This window comes from Schistocerca serialis, chromosome 7, assembly GCF_023864345.2.
Source record: "Schistocerca serialis cubense isolate TAMUIC-IGC-003099 chromosome 7, iqSchSeri2.2, whole genome shotgun sequence".
Lineage (NCBI taxonomy): Eukaryota > Metazoa > Arthropoda > Insecta > Orthoptera > Acrididae > Schistocerca > Schistocerca serialis.
The window spans coordinates 192157763-192177783 of record NC_064644.1 but is presented as its reverse complement, the minus strand read 5'-3'; the positions used below and the strand labels follow the sequence as shown (position 1 = coordinate 192177783).

The window sequence follows — 20021 nt, the reverse complement described above, 5'->3', positions numbered from 1 at the left end:
GCCGGAGGTTCGAGTCCTCCGTCGGGCTTGGTTGTGTATGTTGTTTTTAGCATAAGTTAGTTTAAGTCAGTTTAAGTAGTGTGTAAGTCTACGGACCGATGACCACAGCAGTTCGGTCCCTTGGGAATTCATACACACACACCCTTCTGCCACCTTACTGGTCAATGTTCAAACTCACGTTCAGAATATCTACCATACTGGACATCGACCTTCGGGGCTTGTTCCCACTGGCTGCTTAGAAAAGGAGAAGTGTGGTGACCAGCGTACCGGCCCGCCCTGAGTAATTTCGGGTTCGTTCGTCCACACCACACTGTCCGACATGTGGTGGTTTCTTATCAGTCAGTTTTCATTGTCTTGTTTCTTTTCAATAAACTCCATTTTAGGTAAACCTGAATTATTTGTTGTATTTTAGCCAAACAGATTCTATAAATTTCTGCCTGTTTTGAAGACTGTTTTCTTAGAACTTTTGAAGAGTTTTTATGTAACTTCAATTGGTGAAACATTATCTTGCTTCCCTTCCTGAAACTCGCCATATTTCGACAATAGTAACCAGTGGCACACAAAATTTATATGTTTTTGGAAAGAGAATAACATTTGTCGTAAATTTAAACTATCATACTGCATGTTCCCATCTTCGATAATTGAGAGCAAGTATCTGGACTAACACAAAACGTTTGTTATTTGATCTCACTGAAATATTTGATAAATTGTTGACCGATTAACAATAATTGTTCTTACATTTTCGCATAGTTTTAAAATGTCAAGGTCCTGTTGACCTAATTAGAAAATCTATTTTTCCTGAGGTGTGTAAATAAAAATCTTTTTACGAATGATATTTAATTCTTACTTGGCCAGATCTTTTCACTCCCAGGCAATCTTACGCCAGTAGTATGTACTAAACATTATTTCGCTTCCCAAACTTCTCCTTAGTTTCCTTCACTGCTTGCTCTGTGTACAGAGTGAATAACATCGGGGGTAGCCTACAATCCTGCCTCACTCACTTCTCAATTACTACTTATCTTTCATATCCGCCGACTACAATAATTGCAGCCTGGTTTCTGTACAAGTTGAGGATAACGCTTCGCTCCCTGTATTTTATTGGTGTCAAAGTTTTCTCCAAATCCACAAACGCTCTTGATTTAGCTTTGTCTTTCTTTAACGCGCGTTCTAATATAAGACATAGGTTCGATACTGCCTCGCGTGTTCCTATATTTCTCTGGAACTCAAACTGATCTTACCTAGCGTCGTCATCTCCCAACAGTTTTTCCCTTCTTCCGCAAATAAAATGTGTCAGTCTTTTGCATTCCTGTTAATATGCATGGATATTCAAACTTCGTAAACGATTTAACCTTTTCATTCCACCGGAGCTCTGACAGTTGATGAAAATTTCAATGGATAGAAAGTCCTACAACAGCTGTCACTTCGCAACCCGCCACACTTACATTTCACAAGTATTTTACCACCATCATCGGTCAAAGGCCATTATGCCCATCTTCAAATAGCTACACTTGTTTTAGAATAACATCAGCACGTCGTCTGCTTGAGCGCTGTGTACGAAAGAAGTTTATCTACCTCAATATGGGGAAAACAGCCAAAACCGAACGTGGCAAAAAAGTAAAGTTGGAAAAAAAAATATTTGTGACTAGTGGCGGTACCACTCGACAATCTTTAATCTTTAATTGACGAGATTGAGCATGGCACAACAATATAACCTTCACATCACTTTGTTTTGCAGTTCTCGCTGACTGTACCAGTGATCTCCCTTGTCGCAAACGCATCACGGATTAATCAGGGGTAGGACAGCTGCAGGTGGGTCAGAAACGAGATGCACGTGTAATTGTAACGCAAACTGAGAGGAAGAGCATGTCTCCATCTTTAACCCTTGCAGATGTCAACGATGTATCTGTTCTCTCCACGACAATGTACAGTCAAGTCACTCCATCCCGAACGCGTAACAATAATAATTGCAATTATTTTTATTACTCTTACAGATCACATGTAATGCAAACACGCGTCAATTGTAATTCTGATACTGTCGTTTTACTTTTAAGCACACTGTAACAATTACAGCAGATATCTGGTGATATACTGGCGGATATCCTAATTCGCTCAGGCTTTCATCGGCAAAACAACATTACTCGTATTACTACGGATATCCGCATCAGCGCTGAACTCTAGCAATAACGTACCACCTCATTTACCTTGGAACCACGGTCCAGGCACGAATATAGCCTACAACACCAATACTTTAAATGACAACGTTGCTCTGAAACAATGCTGATTTCCAATAGGCGTCGTGCGACAAGTAAACAGTCCTTCATAAAATATTATAACCGGCTCTGTTATCATACAAGAGGAGGATCTGACATGTGGCTCACCGATTTTAATCAGGTTTTGCAAGGACGTACTATATTGAAAATAAAGAGACACCATTTTCGGCTTTTTGCTAGACACTCCATAGTTGTTGAAAAATAATCGAGGCCACAGTTGATGATGGAAACTCGAATTTTGAATGCTATACGTCGAAAGATCGTCTAAAACCAAGCACTTTCTATTGACATAACATAGAGTTCAACGTTAGTAATGTTCGAGTTATTAACGTTTTTGTGTTTTCATGACGTAGCTAGGGAATCAGTCATTCGATGTCTAGGGGAGCGACGTCGGCAGTCGAGCGGTCAAGACGTTTAGACTGCCAAACCGCGCTGGTTCTTGGCAATTTTTTACGTTCGATACTTTTTTCGGTGTATGTGCTAATATCCTGATAATGTGAATACCCTTCTTTCCTTTTTCAAGTAAAACATCGGGAAGTGTGATTAATAATCAAGTAAGTAAATGTAATGTACTGACAGTTATTTTCATCGTGATAAATGGCGCGCTAGATAGGACTTTCGTAGATGATGATGCTCAGCCGACCTGCATCGTGAAAGTGATACCGCCAAAATGTACCTCTCTTCGTCAACCGTATGACGTTTACTTTTACCGACAGATAAAGAATTTCATCGCACTACTTCAAAATCAAGCGACATCACAGCAGAGCAAATAGAGCGTATGCTATCAGAATTCATGCGTTGGTCCATAACAAGTTGCCTACGGTTGTCCTTCAAGATCTGCTTAAACACGCTTGGTATGCATGTAATTCGATATCTGAGAGATCTGTTTTCAGCAAAGTGAATCGGATATGTTTTTCACGAACAATGTACCGGTAAACTTGTCAATGCGGCGAGGTTTTGTTCGTGTGTTGTGCGTGGTGCAAAAATATTTATGCTTTGACTGTTTCTATGATAGGTTTCACACCACAGATTGCTAGAATGCTCACGAATAGACGATAAGTTACGATTACGCAAAAACATACTTTAGGTGTATTTTTGTATTACGCATCACGATGAAAATAACTGTCAATACATTATATTTATACTTATTTGATTAATAATCACATCTCCAGATGTTTTACTTAAAAACAAAGGCAAAGAAAAGTAGCCCTATTCTGATTACCAGAATATTATCAAACACGCCGAAAAAATATCGAACGAAATAAAACCACGACCAAGAATCGAACACGGATCAGCGGTTCGATAGTCTAATGCCTTGACAGCGTTTTTCTATCCAAGCCATCTGACCGAACATGTTGAGCTACCGCGTCTGGGAATCCTCGACCGCCGCCGCTCGCTGTATTTGTTTCTAAGCAATCTTTCGATGTGCAACATTGAAAAACCGGTTCTGCGGCATCAACTTTGACCTCGAGGTTTTTTTTAATTTTTAATTTTATTTTTTTAAACTAGGGAATGTCTGGCAAAAAGTCGAAACACAAGTCTTAAGCCGAAACACAAGTCGTCTTATTTTCAACAAGGAACGTCTTTGCAAAATTTAATCAAAATCGGTGACCCACATGTCACACCATCCCCTTGTTAGTCAAACTCTGGCTACGCACAGTAGCAACGCGTATCTTTGTAGTGCGGTGTTTTGCTACCAGGTGTCACATAATGTACAACATGTTGAACACGACCTGTAAAGCCCACATCTCGTGGTCGTGCGGTAGCGTTCTCGCTTCCCACGCCCGGGTTCCCGGGTTCGATTCCCGGCGGGGTCAGGGATTTTCTCTGCCTCGTGATGGCTGGGTGTTGTGTGATGTCCTTAGGTTAGTTAGGTTTAAGTAGTTCTAAGTTCTAGGGGACTGATGACCATAGATGTTAAGTCCCATAGTGCTCAGAGCCATTTGAATTTTGAACGACCTGTGAGATGCCGGACGGCACGTGCTTGCTTATCTTAAGATAACTGAGCGAATAGTTTCACGTAGGCTTCGTCAATTCACTTTTATAAGATATCTGCAGTATGTTCACAGGGAGTTATATAAAAATAAATATTTACGCACTGGAAGGACTTAACTGCTGATAAGAAATAGCCTACATTTTTTAAAAAAATAAATAAAAGCTGCTATACAGATAAACAGCCACACGTCGTGCAATATTTGATTTACTGCGTGCTCATAAAACGCCCTGATGGCAACAGGTAAAACTTCTAACGTGCTCGCGTCTGATGAGTGAAACTAGTCATATGTAATATACGCGACTTGTAGTGGTTTATCTGTAGATTAATTTCTAACAGGTGCTATATACCGTGTAAGCGATGCCTGCTTTTGCTAAATAAAAACTAATTGTATAAATACTTCATTCATTGAGGAATACCCATTTACTAGCAAATAACTATATTTTACCAAATTTTTAAAGGTAAGCCCAATAAACACGATTAACTGGAAGGAAGCAAGTTTATGGCTTAACGTCCCCTCGGACACAACTTGAGTCATTCTCGTCATACAATGACCCGAGTAAAACAATACATGGTGATGATATAACTGAAGGTCAACTTAGTCGAAGTGAAAGCAAATGGCAGGCTTCTGCTCTTTGATAAGGCGCTCTGAAGCTACAGTTCATCTACGAAAGACATTAAATGAATAATTTATCGACGGTAATTTCAAAAATAACAGAAGTGTCTCGAATCCGTATCAGGTCGGACTGCAGAAAGAAATACCGATCTTATAACCACATCAAGAAATGTTTTGCATCACCTCTGTTTCCAGAACTCCTGAAGATAGACGTTGACTGTGGATATCGTATCACAGACACAGTCCCTTTGACTGTTCTGAGATGTCACTAAACCCTCCAAAGACGAGCGGTTCTAGGCGCTACAGTCTGGAGCCGCGCGACCGCTACGGTCGCAGGTTCGAATTCTGCCTCGGGCATGGATGTGTGTGATGTCCTTAGGTTAGTTAGGTTTAAGTAGTTCTAAGTTCTAGGGGACTGATGACCTCAGCAGTTAAGTCCCATAGTGCTCAGAGCCATTTGAACCCCCGAAAGATGTAAACAACCATACATGAACAGTGCCTATTAGACAGAGGGGGACCGACAGCCGATCAGTTCCAGTCGTTCCACCAGGAAGGAGGTACGCGACTCGTATTGTCTGCAGTTCAACCATGCCTAGACGGTCAATACCGCCGTTCGATCGCGTCCGCATTGTTACTCTGTGCCAGGAATGGCTCTCAACAAGGGAAGTGTCCAGGTGTCTCGGAGTGAACCAAAGCAATGTTGTTCAGACATGAAGGAGATAGAAAGAGACATGAACTATCGATGACATGCCTCGCTCAAGCCGCCCAAGGGCTACTACTGCCGTGGATGGCCGCTACCTACGAATTATGGTTCGGAGGAACCCGGAGAAACCCTGCCTGCAACGCCACCCATGTTGAACAATGCTTTTCATGTAGCCACAGGACGTCATGTTACGACTGAAAATGTGTGTAATAGGGTGCATGATACGCAACTTCACTCCCGACGTCCATGGCGAGGTCCACCTTTGCAACCACGAAACCATGCAGCGCGGTACAGATGGGTCCAACAACCTGCCGAATGGACCGCTCACGATTGGCATCACTTTCTCTTCACCGATGAGTGCCCCATATGCCTTCAACCAGACAATCGTCGGAGAAGCAACCTGGTCAGGCTGAACGCCTTAGACACACTGTCCAGCGAGTGCAGCAAGGTGGAGGTTCCCTGCTGTTTTGGGGTAGCATTATGTGGGGCCGACGTACGCCGCTGGTGGTCATGGAAGGTGTCGTATCGGCTATACGATACGCGAATGACATCCTCCGAGCGATAGTGCAACCATATAGGCAGCGTATTGGCGAGGCATTCGTCTTCATGGACGACAATTCGCGCCACCATCGTGCACGTCTTGTCAATGACTTCCTTCAGGATAACGACTTCGCTTGCCTAGGGTGGCCGGCATGTTCTCCAGACATGAACCCTATCGAACACGCCTGGGAGAGATTGAAAAGGGCTGTTTATGGACGACATGACCCATCAACCACTCTGAGGGATCTACGCCGAATCGCCGTTGAAGAGTGGGTCAATCTGGACCAATAGTGCCTTGATGAACTTGTGGATACTATGCCATGGCGAATACAGGCATGCATCAATGCAAGAGGACGTGCTACTGCGTATTAGAGGTACCGGTGTGTACAGCAATCTGGACCACCACCTCTAATGGTCTCGCTCTATGGTGGTAAAACATGCAATGTGTGGTTTTCATGAGCAATAAAAAGGGCGGAAATGATGTTTATGCTGATCTCTATTCCAATTCTCTGCACCGGTTCCGGAACTCTCACAACCAAGGTGTTGGCAAACTTTTTTTTGGTGTGTTCAGAAAGAAGAATGAGGCCTGTTGTCACAATCTTGTTTACGTCGCAGGAGAGTAACAGAATTATGTGCATAACAAATGTTGCAAAAGCTGCCATACATTGTACGACAGGTGTCTACTGTCTGCAGAAAATGCACTTAGGAAAATTATGGGATCGGTTTTCACCGCGCAGTTTCTGAAAATTCTTCGTCCCCCATATGCAAATGCTCCAGCGTTCTCAATTGGAGAGAGATCAGGTCCGGCGACCTTACAGGCCAAGGCAGCGTTTCGCAATAACGAAGACAAGCAGTAGAAACTCTCGCCGTGTGCGGTTGGGAATTACCTTGCTGAAACAAAAGCCCACGATGGCTTGCTGTGGAGGGCACCAACACGGAGCGCAGAATATCGACGACGTACCGGTGTGCTGTAAGGGTGACGCGGATGGCATCCAAAGGGTCCTGCTATGAAAAGAAATGGCACTCCAGACCAACACTTCTAGTTGTTGGACCGTATGGCAGGCAGCAGTGAGCTTGATATCTCACCGCTGTCCAGAGCGTCTCCAGCCACGTCTTCGGCTTGGAATCTGGTTGACTGGAGTAGAATTGTCTTCAGTGCTGACGTGAGTCCCGCTTCGAACTGAGCCCCGGTGACCAGCGAAGACGTGACTATAGACGTCCCAGACAGTGGTGGGATAGCAACTTGACTGTTACCCCTCAGTTCCCCTCGAGAACCACGAGTGATGGTCTGGGGTGCCATTATTTTTCATAGCACAACTTCTTTGGTTGTCATCCGCAACACGAGTCATCAGTCTTCTGACTGGTTTGACGTGACCCTCCACGAATTCCTCTCCTGTGCCAACCTTTTCATGTCTGAGTAGCACTTACAACATATGTCCTCAATTATTTGCTGGATGTGTTCCAATCTCTGTCTTCCCATACAGTTTTTACCCTCTACGGCTCCCTCTAGCACCACGGAAGTCATTCCGCGATGTCTTAACAGGTGTTCTAATATCCTGCCCCTTCCTCTTGTCAGTGTTTCCACATATTCCTTTGTTCAGTGGTTCTGCGGAAAACATCGACATTCTTCACTTTGCCATTCCACCAGCACAACTGTGCGTCAACGATATTCTACGCCCCGTTTTGTTACCCTTCATGGCTAGCCATCCTGTGTTTAGGCTTACATTTCAACAAGATAATACCCGCATCCAAAGGGGGACAGTTTCTACTGCTTGCCTGTGTGCTTGCAAAGCATAGCTGGCCAGCAAGGTCGCAGCATCTCTCCCCAATTGAGCATGTTAGGAGCATTATGGGCAGGGCCCGCCAAACTATGCGGAATTTTGACGCTCTAACGGGCCAGTCGAGTAGACTTTGGCACGATATCTCTCGGGAGGACTCCCAACAACTCTGTCAATCAATACCGAGCCGAATGATGCTTGCATAAGAGCCAGACGTTACTGACTTGCTCGATTTGTGAAGCTCTTTCTCTTGAATAAGTGATCCAGATTTTCTGAAATTGTAGTAATTTGTTTCTCCATACATCTACATCGCATCTACCGATTTCCATCACATTCGGGTAATTCCTTCGTAGTGCGAAGTTTTTCTGTTTTTTTCCTATTTTCTATCTCAGAGTGTATTTCGCTCACATGGCCAGAAGGCGAGATACAATGGAAAGAAAAGTGGTAGAAGGAAAAATTGATGACCGAAAACTGAAGAGTTGACACCATTACGATGGGTACACCTGATGAATTGCGTGACCAGAATGGCACTGCAAAAAGGAAGTCACCTTGCCTGACAGAAAGATTCGTGGAGAGGGGTCGTCAAGGGGCTTACCACGTGATGTCACTACACCAACGTGTAGGATTACGCAGAGGGACAGAAGTCATGGGACACCGATGTGCACATACACAGATGACGGTAGTACCCCGAGCACAAGGTATAAAAGGGAAGTGCACTGGCGTACCTGTCATTTGTACACAGGTGATTCATATAAAAAGGTGGTTTCCTACGTGATCATGGCCGCACGAGGGGAATTAACAGATCTGAACGCAGATCGGTAGACGTAGTGGCCGAAGGCCTTCACTGAACGATCGAAAGCAGCGGTGTTATTTTAGAATTGTCAGTGCTAACAGACAAGCTGGTCAACGGCCTTGCCGCAGTGGTAACACCGGTTCCCGTCAGATAACCGAAGTTAAGCGCTGTCGGGCTGGGCTAGCACTTGGATGGGTGACTATCCGGTCTATCCAGCGCTGTTGGCAAGAGGGGTGCACTCAACCCTTGTGAGGCAAACTGAGGAGCTACTTGATTGAGAAGTAGCGACTCCGGTCACGAAAACTGTCAACGGCCGGGAGAGCGGTGTGCTGACCAGATGCCCCCTCCATATCCGCATCCAGTGACGCCTGTGGGCTGAGGATGGCACGGCGGCCGGTCGGTATTGTTGGGCCTTCATGGCCTGTTCGGACGGAGTTAAGTTTAACTTAGTTTTTAACAGACAAGCAACACTGCATGAAATAACCGGAGAAATCAGTGTGGGGCATACGACGAACTTATCCGTTGGAACAGTAAGGCGAAATATGACGTTAATGGAATATGGCAGTAGACGACCGATGCGAGCTCCTTTGCTTACAGCCTCTCCTGGGCTCGTAACCATATTGGTTGGACCATAGATGTCTAGAAAACTGTGGCCTGCTCAGATGAGACCCGATGTCAGTTGGTAACAGCTCATGGTAGGGTTCGAGTGAGGCGTAGACCCCATGAAGCCATGGATTTATGTTGTCAACACAGCACTGTGCAAGCTGGTGGTAGGTCCATAATTGTGTGTGATGTGTTTACATGGAATGGACTGGATTCTCCGGTCAAGCTGGAGCGATCACTGACTGGAAATGGTTATGTTCGGCTACTTGAAGACCATTTGCAGTCACTGGACGATGTAATTTATTGGTTGACAATGTTGGTGGTTGGTTTGAAGGACGTTCTGGACAATTCGAGCGAATGATTTGGCCATCCAGATCTCCCGAATGAATGCCATCGAACATTAATTGAGAGGTAAGTTCGTGCACAACATCCTGGGCCGGCAACACTTCCCCATTTATGGACGGCTACACAGGTAGCATGGCTGAATATTTCTGCGTTGGAACCACTACGATTTATTGAGTGCTACGCCGGGCAAAAGAGGGTCCGATACAATATTAGGAGGTTATCTGTCACTTCAGTGTGGACCAAAGAGAGAATGAGTGTCAAGATACTTTTTACCTGATAGTATAGGTGTGAAAATGTACAGAAGTCGTGGAACAACTCGTGTAATAGGTACTAGTTGTAGGGGCCAGACAAGCGCAGCGGTCGTGACGAGGCCTGTGTGCGCGACCATTAGTGTAGCGCGCATACTGCAGCGTGGCTATGACGGGCGGCCACGCCAGGCCGCGGGCTGCCGCCGTCTCTACCTCGCCTCGGCTCTGCTGGCCTGGCCTGAGGCAGACGCAGAGCTAGAGGCAGAGCGGCCGGATCGATGGCGCGCCGGGCGACACACAGAGACGGAGGAGGGGGGGGGGGGGCTTTCCATTTCCGCGTGATTAATGGGATTGCTTGCTCGCCGTCCCCGCACGCGTCTACAGTACCCACTGTCCTCGCCCGCCCCGCCCCTGCCGCCGCCCCCACCCACGCCCCACTCTGCCGCGACACCTACACCACCGCCACAGGCGCGCGCGCGCTGACTCGCAGGTGTTGGTGTCGGCGCGGCGTCGGCGCTACAAGCAAAGGCGACGTACGAAAAATTCATTCCGTGACGCTGCACTCGGCCAAACCAATTCCTAACGACAGCATGCATCGTAACTAGGATAACATATGACTTTCTTAACCCTTTCACACACGAAACCTTGTTTAATTTTTTGAATTTTTTGTTAATTTTTTGTTTTCATTAGATTATTGGACTTACATTGAGAATGGAAAATGTGAAAAACAAGTGTTACATACAATTCTTTGAACACATACGTGGTAGTTTCAGATGGAGCCACTTTCCATGAAAAATCGTTACTTTAGGTGATAAGGTAAAATGCAGTTCCTTTCTGCAGATAGACATCGGGCTACTTGACAGAGAGCACACATCCATCTGCTTCTGTGATGTCCCTTCTTCGTGCTAAAGAGTACACAGTGCGCTCTCTCTCTCATAATACAAGACAACACTGATTTTTCCGTTCGAAAATCGAGATCACTGTCTTCAGCTAACACATCTCCACTTTCACTGCTGCTGTCAATCTGAGTCGGCATCAAAAGAAATCCCTTCCAAAGGCACGCCATAATTTCCTCTTGCTTTATTCCGGAGGGTACATCGTATGAAACTGAAAACACAACAACTTCTCACAGCTACTCACGTTGCCCTTGCAGCTGCAGTGCTTTAAAAAGGAACTACCGCAATAATTATGAAAATAAATAAATAAATTTAGTTATTATCACAACTCACAGACTATAAATTTGAACAGGACAGTTTTCTGTAATGCGCAGAACATTCCTTTTTAGCGACAAATTGTCACAATTTGAAAACAAAGACAATCATGCACTGCATACTAAAATGGGACCTACGTTTCGTCGTCTAACTGCTGAGATCTGAAACATGAAGTTGTTGAAGCTTCAGGACAGCATCTACTGGAGACGTAAAGGGTAGCTGTAGGTCTACATACTCTACATAAGCTACGAAATGAGAAATCGTAGGTGTATTCAAATGGAACAACATCAACTGGAAAGATTTCTTAAAATATAATATCCATTGTTGTGTGTATAGTGTATACAACCTAACATTCTCAGGTGAGGGAGACACAGCAATCAATCCTAACAGACTCCAATAGTCTTGATCGCAATGTTGTTGATCTTGTTGTTCTGGTATTTAATACGAAGACTGAATTGATGCAGTTCTCCACGCTAACCTATGCTGTGCAGTGGCAGCTCGAGCAAAATTATGCCAATGCACTACAATGTACTGGCCTATTGCCTTCTCACTCACAACGGTAGTAACAGTGACTAAATTGACTGTGCAGTATTAATTTGTTCTAGATATACCGAAGTGCTTAAACACATTTAAATTTATAATCAACAGTTAAATACTTCGAAGAATAAAATAAAAGTGTTCGTATCTCCAGAGTCGAACCCGCGTCCACAAATTACCAGTCTACACTGAGGTGACAAAAGTCATGGGATACCTTCTAATACCGTGTTGGGCCCCCGTTTGGCCGGCGCAGTGCAGGACCTCGACGTGGCATGGACTGAACGAGTCGCTGAAAGTTCCCAGTAGAAATACTGAGCCACGCTCTTTCTACAATCGTCCAATTTTTGCTCATGCACGAACTGACCTCTCGATCATGTCCCATAAACGTTCTTCAAACCAATCGCGAACAGTCTTGTAAACCATAAAAATTCCATCGTTCTTTAGGAACATGAAGTATATGAATGGCTGCAAATAGTCTCCAGGTAGAGCGACACAACCATTTCTAGTCAATGTCGATTCAGTTGGATATAAGTCCATTCCTTGTAAGTACATTCCACGCCACTATGGAGCCACCACCAGCTTGCACAGGGCTATTCTGACAACTTGGATCCACGGCTTCGTGGAATCTGCGCCACACTCGAACCATAACATCAGCTCTTACCAACTGAAACCGGGACCCGTGTGATCAGGCCATGGTTTTCCAGTCGTCTATGGTCCAACCGAAATGGTCACGAGCCCAGGAGAGGCGAGGCGCTGCAGGCGGTCTCGTGCCGTTAGCAAAGGCACTCTCGTTGGTCGTCTGCTGACGTAGCCCAATAACGTCAAATTTCTCAGCATTGTTCTAACGCATACACTTGCCATACGTCCCATATTGATTTATGCCGTTATTTCACGCAGGGCTGCTTGCCTGTTAACACTGACAACTCTATGCAAAAGCCGCTACTCTCGGCCGTTAAGTGACGGCCGTCGGCTACTGGATTGTCCGTGGTGAGAGATAATGCCTGAAATTTGGTATTCTCGGGACGCTCTTGACACTGGATCTCAGAAATTTGAATTCCCTATCGATTTCCGAAATGGAATGTCCCCTGCGTCTAGCTCCAACTACCATTCCGCGTTCAAAGTCTTATTCCCCATCGTGTGGCCCTAATCACGTCGGAAACCTTTCCACATGAAGTACAAACGACAGGTCTGCCGATGCACTGCCCTTGTACACCTTTCGTGCGCGATACTACCGCCTCCGTATGCTTTAGATCACACGCACACAGTGGAGTCATGACAATGTCGCTTTAAAAATACCTTATACTCTACACTTGCACAATACGTTGTACGTAATTTCAAAGAAAAATACTGTTCTCTTGAATTCAGTAACCTCTGGCAAGTGACCAACTTGAGATTAAATACTTCTTTGGAACCTGATATGCCATTCCCAAAATTACTTCGAGATTCCCCTAAATTATTGTCCATTGTTGTTTCTACCTCGCCCAGCATAATTTTGGAAAATATGTTACATGCAACTGATTGCACAGAAACTCCTGAGTTGTTGATAACATCTTGTTTATTGCCTTTCTTATGTAGTGGGGTCTATCACGGGAACATTCTACTCTCCTGGGAGTTTTCTGTTTTTCAAGTTTTCTCTAAGATTAATTTTAGCTCATTTTTTAATTTTTGGTAAAGATCACTTCAAAACTTCTACGGTAATAGAATCTTCTCCACTAGCTTTATAAGGTTTTAAAAAATTCTTTATTTCTTTGATAGTTGGGGGCAAATCTTCTCCTAGATTTTCATGAGTGTGAGTATTCGAGCCAATAGATTGGTTCTGGACAATTAAGAAGATGATCAAAATATTCTGCAAGTATTTCAACATTTTCAATGTCATGTAGCCGCGCGGGATTAGCCGAGCGGTCTGAGGCGCTGCAGTCATGGACTGTGCGGCTGATCCCGGCGGAGGTTCGAGTCCTCCCTCGGGCATGGGTGTGTGTGTTCGACCTTAGGATAATTTAGGTTAAGTAGTGTGTAAGCTTAGGGACTGATGACCTTAGCAGTTAAGTCCCAAAAGATTTCACACACATTTAAACATTTGAATGTCATGTAAACCAAATTGTGAGCCTTGTGCCACATCCATCTATTGTTAGATTTACATCTAAAGTACATGTACCTACTTATTTAAATCTGAAATCTGTGTGTGAATTCCTAACGGACCAAACTGCCGAGGCCATCGGTCCCTAGACTTACACACTGGTTAAACTAACTGATGCTAAGAACAACACACACACCCATGCCCGAGGGAGGACTCGAACCTCCGGCGAGAGGGACCGCGCGTTTTAAATCTCACTTTCTCCACCAAAGGTCTACTGGAAAAGGGTCTCTTTAGCGTATCATCTACAGAAAACACCCTCATACTAAAGATCTTCATATACTCGCTTGTTTTACAACCTTGTAGTCTAGCCTTTTGACTTATGAGGCCTATAATTGGAACTAAATCGAATCTGTTAACTTCGCATATATAAACTGAACTGTTTATTTTTAAATTTTACAATTAATAGTTTAACAATTATAAAGAATCCGCCTGGACTGCAATCGAGGCGGATTCTTTATAATCATTAAATTATTCACGATTGCTGACGCGCTGCAATGTTAAAAGTTCTCAATAGTTTAACATTTAGAGCAATAAAATAAAATGGAAAAAATGTTGGTATCAGTGGCAATCGATCCCTGCTCTGTAAATTACCGCTCTGTGCTTTATACACTCGCTCGAAGTACCGTCACGACAACGGTTCTTTATAAAGTCCTTACATAATATGGTTGCACAATACGCTACAAGCCATTTTAAACAAAAATACTGAGCAAGTGCTGCCGGAAGGGATGACGTCACATTACAGCATGCGCAGTTGAAAACAGAACCGTGTTGCTTCTCTAAGCACGGCTTACCATGATTTAGACGGTCATCACAGGTTTCTAATTATCGCGGAGACAGCGTTACAGAAACATGTTTTCGTACTTTTATTTGCATGCCAGCACGCATTCGAAGAGAAATGGCGTAAGTTTCATGTTAGCCCGTGATAACCGCCTGTTACGTATCCCGTGCAAGCCTCTTCATCTCCGAATAACTGCAGCAACTCACATCCATTTGAACCTTCTTTACTGTACTCGTCTCTCTCTCTCTCTCTCTCTCTCTCTCTCTCTCTCTCTGTGCGATATTTACCCCCCCCCCCTCCCCCACGTCCCTCCAACATTAAATTTACCATTCCTTGATGTCTCATAATGTGCCCTACCAACCGATCTCTTCTTTTAGTCAAGTTACGCCATAAATTTCTTTTCTCCCCAATTCTATTCAGTACTTCGTCATTAGTTACGCGATCTATCCATCTAATCTTCATCATTCTTCTGTAGCAGCTCACATCAAAAGTTTCTAGTTTCTTCTCATCTACACGTTTTACGTCCCTGTTTCCTTTCCGTACAAAGCTAAAATCCGGCTAAGTGCCTTCAGAAAGCACTTCTTAATACCTGAATTTATGTTACATGTTAACAAATTTCTCTTCTTCACAAATACTTATCTTGCCACTGCCAGTCTGCATTTTATGTCCTCTCTGCTTCAGCCATCATCATCATCATCATTTTACTGTCCAAATAGCGAAACTCATCTCCTTCAATGCCTAGTTTCCTCATCTAATTCCCTCACCAACTGCTGATTTAATTCGATTACATTTGATTGTCTTTGTATTGTTCTGCTGATATTCATCTTATATCCTTCTTCCAAGACACTGTTTATTCCGTTCAAACTGCATTTCAAAAGTTGCTTGCTCAAATGTTTCAAATGGCTCTGAGCACTATGGGACTTAACATCGGTGGTCATCAGTCCCCTAGAACTCAGAACTACTTAAACCTAACTAACCTAAGGACATCACACATATCCATGCCCGAGGCAGTCGCGTGGTTCTGGACTGAAGCGCCTAGAACCTCGGCCACCGCGGCCGGCCAAAAGTTGCTTGCTGTCTCTGGCAGAATTACAGTGTAGTAGACAAACCTCGAAGTTTTTGTTCCTTCTCCTTGAAGTTTAATTCCGTCTCCAAAATTTTCCTTGAATTTGTTTACTAATTGTTCAATGTTTTGTTCACTAATTGCTCAATGTACAGATTGAATAACATCGGGAATAGACTACAACTTGTCTCACTTCCTTCTCAACACCAGTGTCCCATTCTTGCCCTTCAGTTCTTTTAACTGCTGTCTGGTTTCTGCACAAATTGAATATAATATTTCGCTCCCAGAATTCTACCACTGCTACCTTCAGAATTCCTCGTAATACAATTCAAAAATAACCAGATGGTTTCGATTTAGTTAACTACTAGGTACAAACAGAACTACCTTTCGTATTAGATAAAAACCTCTAAAAGATATTTGAAGGGCGGAAATTCAGAAATTCTAAGTTCCAGATTTCATATTTATCAGGAGAATCAAAATCCAAATCGAAAAATTTAGAAAGGTATTCTCATTCTCCAGAATTAGATTGCACATCTCACCACTGCAAAGAGTAATGAGGCAACTTATAAAAACACATTATTTATTAAAGATTTTCGACGTGTGATACCAGGAAACTGACTGGTTGCAAGTGCCAATAAGAAAAATTTGTTTGAAGTCCCACTGGTACTGAGACACTAAGCTTTACTTGTGATAATAAAAGTAGAGAAATACAGCAGTAATATGTTGACTAGTAGAAGTGTAGTCATGAAAAATCACTTCATATTTATTTTAAATTTTTTAGAGGGGAATAACATCATTAAATTCACGAAGAAATCATACAGTATAGTCTTCTGTTCCCTAAATACTTCCATTGCTGGGATCAGATGTTGCAAAGTTTCCTGCGTAGCTCCCTATGCTATTGAGAAATAAACTGATGATCACGGCTGACAAACAAGGATGGAAAAACGAATGTGAGTCCAGTGTGCTACCCACTGCGCCTCCTGGTGTTACGGGTCACCAACTTTCAACTGGGTATTGATGATGGTGAAACATGGATGGTCTTTTAGATGAAATACGGCATAACATAGTCTCACGGTCTTTCCTCTTTTGAACTGACATTTTTCCACTTTCTGTTCCAGTGTATGAATTTTTGTATAAGGGAGGATCAAAAAGTTTCCGTCTGAGGGCGTTGCTGTAGCGTATACGAAACGCAGCGTGACTCAGATGAGGGCATATAAGCATCGACATATAGGCAAGGGACTAGTGCGGCATTCGTGCGTTTCCGGTGTTAACTATTTCGACGCTATTTCCAGACGTTTCCAAACAGGACGAATGTGTTGTTATTCTTTTCTTGGCTGCTGAAAGAAACACCGATGGTCATCCATCGGAGAACGAACAATGTGTATGGGTAATTAAGTCGAAACGTCCGGGAAAATTGCGATAAGGGGTGCTGACGGTTTATGACAATGCTTGTCGCATAATCGCAATTGTCTTAACGCGGAACGTGCCCAACTTAAGTGGGAGACACTCCAGCATCCGACCTACAGTCCTGATCTCTCCCCATGCGATTGTCACGCCTTCGGTCCTTTAGAAAATGGTTGAATAGCCTACGATTCTTCTGCACGAATATGCGCAGTAGGCAGTTACGGACTTTATGCAGCAGAGCACGGCGTTTCACCAAACTGATATCTTCAGCCTGGTGCGTTGTCTTGCAGACAAAAACAATGACGCATGGCACTTGGAAGTCCAGAGACAAGCACTACTTGGCACACAGACTACGCACCATCTGGTAATGAATGCTGGAAACGTTTACACCGTGATTTGGCACTTGGAACAAGTCTCAAGACATGCAACAGAGAAGCGAGAAACAATAACACAGAGAACACGTTTTGTGAAAAACTATTGCTGCCAACGTTTGGCATTTCCACTTTTTTGTTAAAAAGCGTAGAGTTTGAAAAAAAATAGTAACTTCAGTAAACAATGTACCAACCTTTCTCTATAATTGGTACTTAAGACAGTGCTAATACTACAGGCACTTCACTACGAATAACTTATCAAAATATTTTGACAAGCTACCCAGAGGAACGATTTTCTGGTGTTAACACAATCTGATAAGCAATGTTTTACTGTATTTAATGCATCAATATTTTACATAACTATATGCTTTTAAATCTCTTTTCTTCAAAGTTAAACTGGAAGACAAATTTTGGTTTGTTCCATATATTGAAGAAATTGGTTATCATTTAGGTGCTATTGGATTGTACTGCGATCGAAACTGTTAAAATGTGCAGTATTAGTTGTTGTGTTGTTCTGATAACAAACCGAGGCAAGGGGTGTAGCAATGTGAAACAATACTCCCAACGAAACAACATTTTAGTAAAAGAGTTTATGTTTTTACATGCACTTTGAAAAATTTTCAACACGAAAAATCGGTTAACACGAAACAATACTGCGGTACTGAAAAAAATAGTGCGTAATTTCATTCTTTTTTCTTTTAAAACGAAACAAAAACCGATTAATCCGGAAAGTGCAGGCGCAGGCGCCCAGCTGTATTGGTTTATTATATTGCCAGACCTACAAACTAACAGTGGTCGCTACTGCTTGCTACGTTGCTGCTCCTCTTTTGGGTACTGTCATGGTCCAACCACTTCAGTCAGTTTTTGAACTCGGTAACGGTTGTGTCGTACTACTTTGAATTTATGTCAAATCCGCCACACGTTTTTTGTCTTTAAATAGAGATACCGCTATTTTTTACGTGGCGGAGAAATCGAGATGAAACCAAGCCGCCACTTCGCTCAATTGTAGATGGAGCTGCTTAAGGCCATTGGTGAAAAACTGACTTCGAAAGCGGAAATCCTTAAAAATTTTGGCATTGCTAACTCTGAACAGCCGACGATACTTGTGACAGAGAGCAAACTAAGACAATAAGTGAGCGTCGTATGTTCAAGCCAGAGAGAAAACGTAAAAAAACTGCTGAACTGATGTAAAGAATGTGTTTCTGGTTTGGTTCAACCGAGCTATGTCTCAGACTGCTCCCGATAAAGGACTTTTATTACTGGAATGAGCATTACTGGAATGAGCTGATGAACTTGCAAAACAAGTGGTTACTGAAGTTTCTACAAATGCAGACTGGATAAACTTTTCAAGAGAAGGAACGGCGTGGCGTTATAATTTGTTAGCGCTGATGCTAACAATGTTCGTTGCCTTCAATGCTCGAGCAATATGAAGCGAAATATATCTTCAACAACGAAACCGGCTTATTTGAACATCGATCACTGAAAAAAACTTTATCGTATATCAGTCGCATACGGACGCGCCGGGCACAGACCAGACGGGACCTCCATCGTGGTTGCTGCGGAGGTGAAGTAGGTGTGCTGTCCCACGTCTTCTTTGTTGTGTGGAGTTTCTTCACGCTCCTTCTGTGTTAGCATGTTGCCCTTCCACGTTGTTTTGTCTTCTCTTTGCCAGAACTGCCGACAAGGTGTCTTCATTTCTCTCCGCCACTGACCGTGTGGGGAGGGGAGAGGGGGGGGGGGGGGGCAACTGCAGTGGCAGCTGGGAACTGCGCAGTCTTCGCAGGTGCCTGTGCAGTTTTCGTAGATGCTCAGCAATATTCCTGTGGGCACGCACACGTGTCAATAAATATGGAAAACGAGAAACGCCGACGCGCACGAACGAACCATTTCGTTTGATGTACCGACACTGCGCGCAACGTATTCGTTGTTGAGCAGAGCTGCGCGGTTTCACCTCCACACCTATGCGCCGCTTTGCGCTCAACATTTTTGGCCACGCTGGAGTGTTTCAGACTAGTTAACAAGTAAATCAATTCTCCGAATAAGAGTAAAAGCCGTAATTTCTAATGTGATCAAGTTGGTGAAGGAAAATATTTAATCTTTCCCGAACAGGTTATACACTATTCCAGACAAGGTGTAAATCGTTGAAGTTTATATATTTCAGTATTATCTCTAATTCTTTGTGTTGCAGACTTTTAAATAAACAAAGTGCTCTGATTTCTCTGTTTTTATGCATAACTACCAACATATTTTAGAAGAAAAAGATGCTGTAATTGGGCAGGTGTAATGATTTTCCTTTGCAGAAGTTAAACCACAGTTAATTTTCAGATACTTAAGTACGCTTATGCCTTACAGAGAGAGAGAGAGAGAGAGAGAGAGAGAGAGAGACTACGTGGAATACAATTAACGTCACATTTAAAAAAACTGTTCACAACCTGGCTACTATTAATCACAATTTCTTTCAATGTCACTATGTAGAAAAATTACAGAGAAATAACAGCCTTCAACTCGATCCTCCCTGATGTCACTGTTAACTTTACTATCAGTATTTGCTTCATCATTGTCCATACTTTCGTCACTCTCCTTCCTCCCAAAATACGTTGTCGTCAAATACTAAAAATGGCTCTGAGCACT

The 20021-nt window shown here is 43.4% G+C and overlaps 1 protein-coding gene and 1 pseudogene across 1 annotated transcript in view; one reads left to right on the top strand and one right to left on the bottom strand.

The window, feature by feature from the left end:
- Positions 1–20021, bottom strand: part of LOC126412196 (protein groucho) — a 697281-nt gene that overhangs the window by 441635 nt on the left and 235625 nt on the right. The window lies entirely within an intron of this gene.
- Positions 8803–8920, top strand: LOC126413453 (5S ribosomal RNA; annotated as a pseudogene).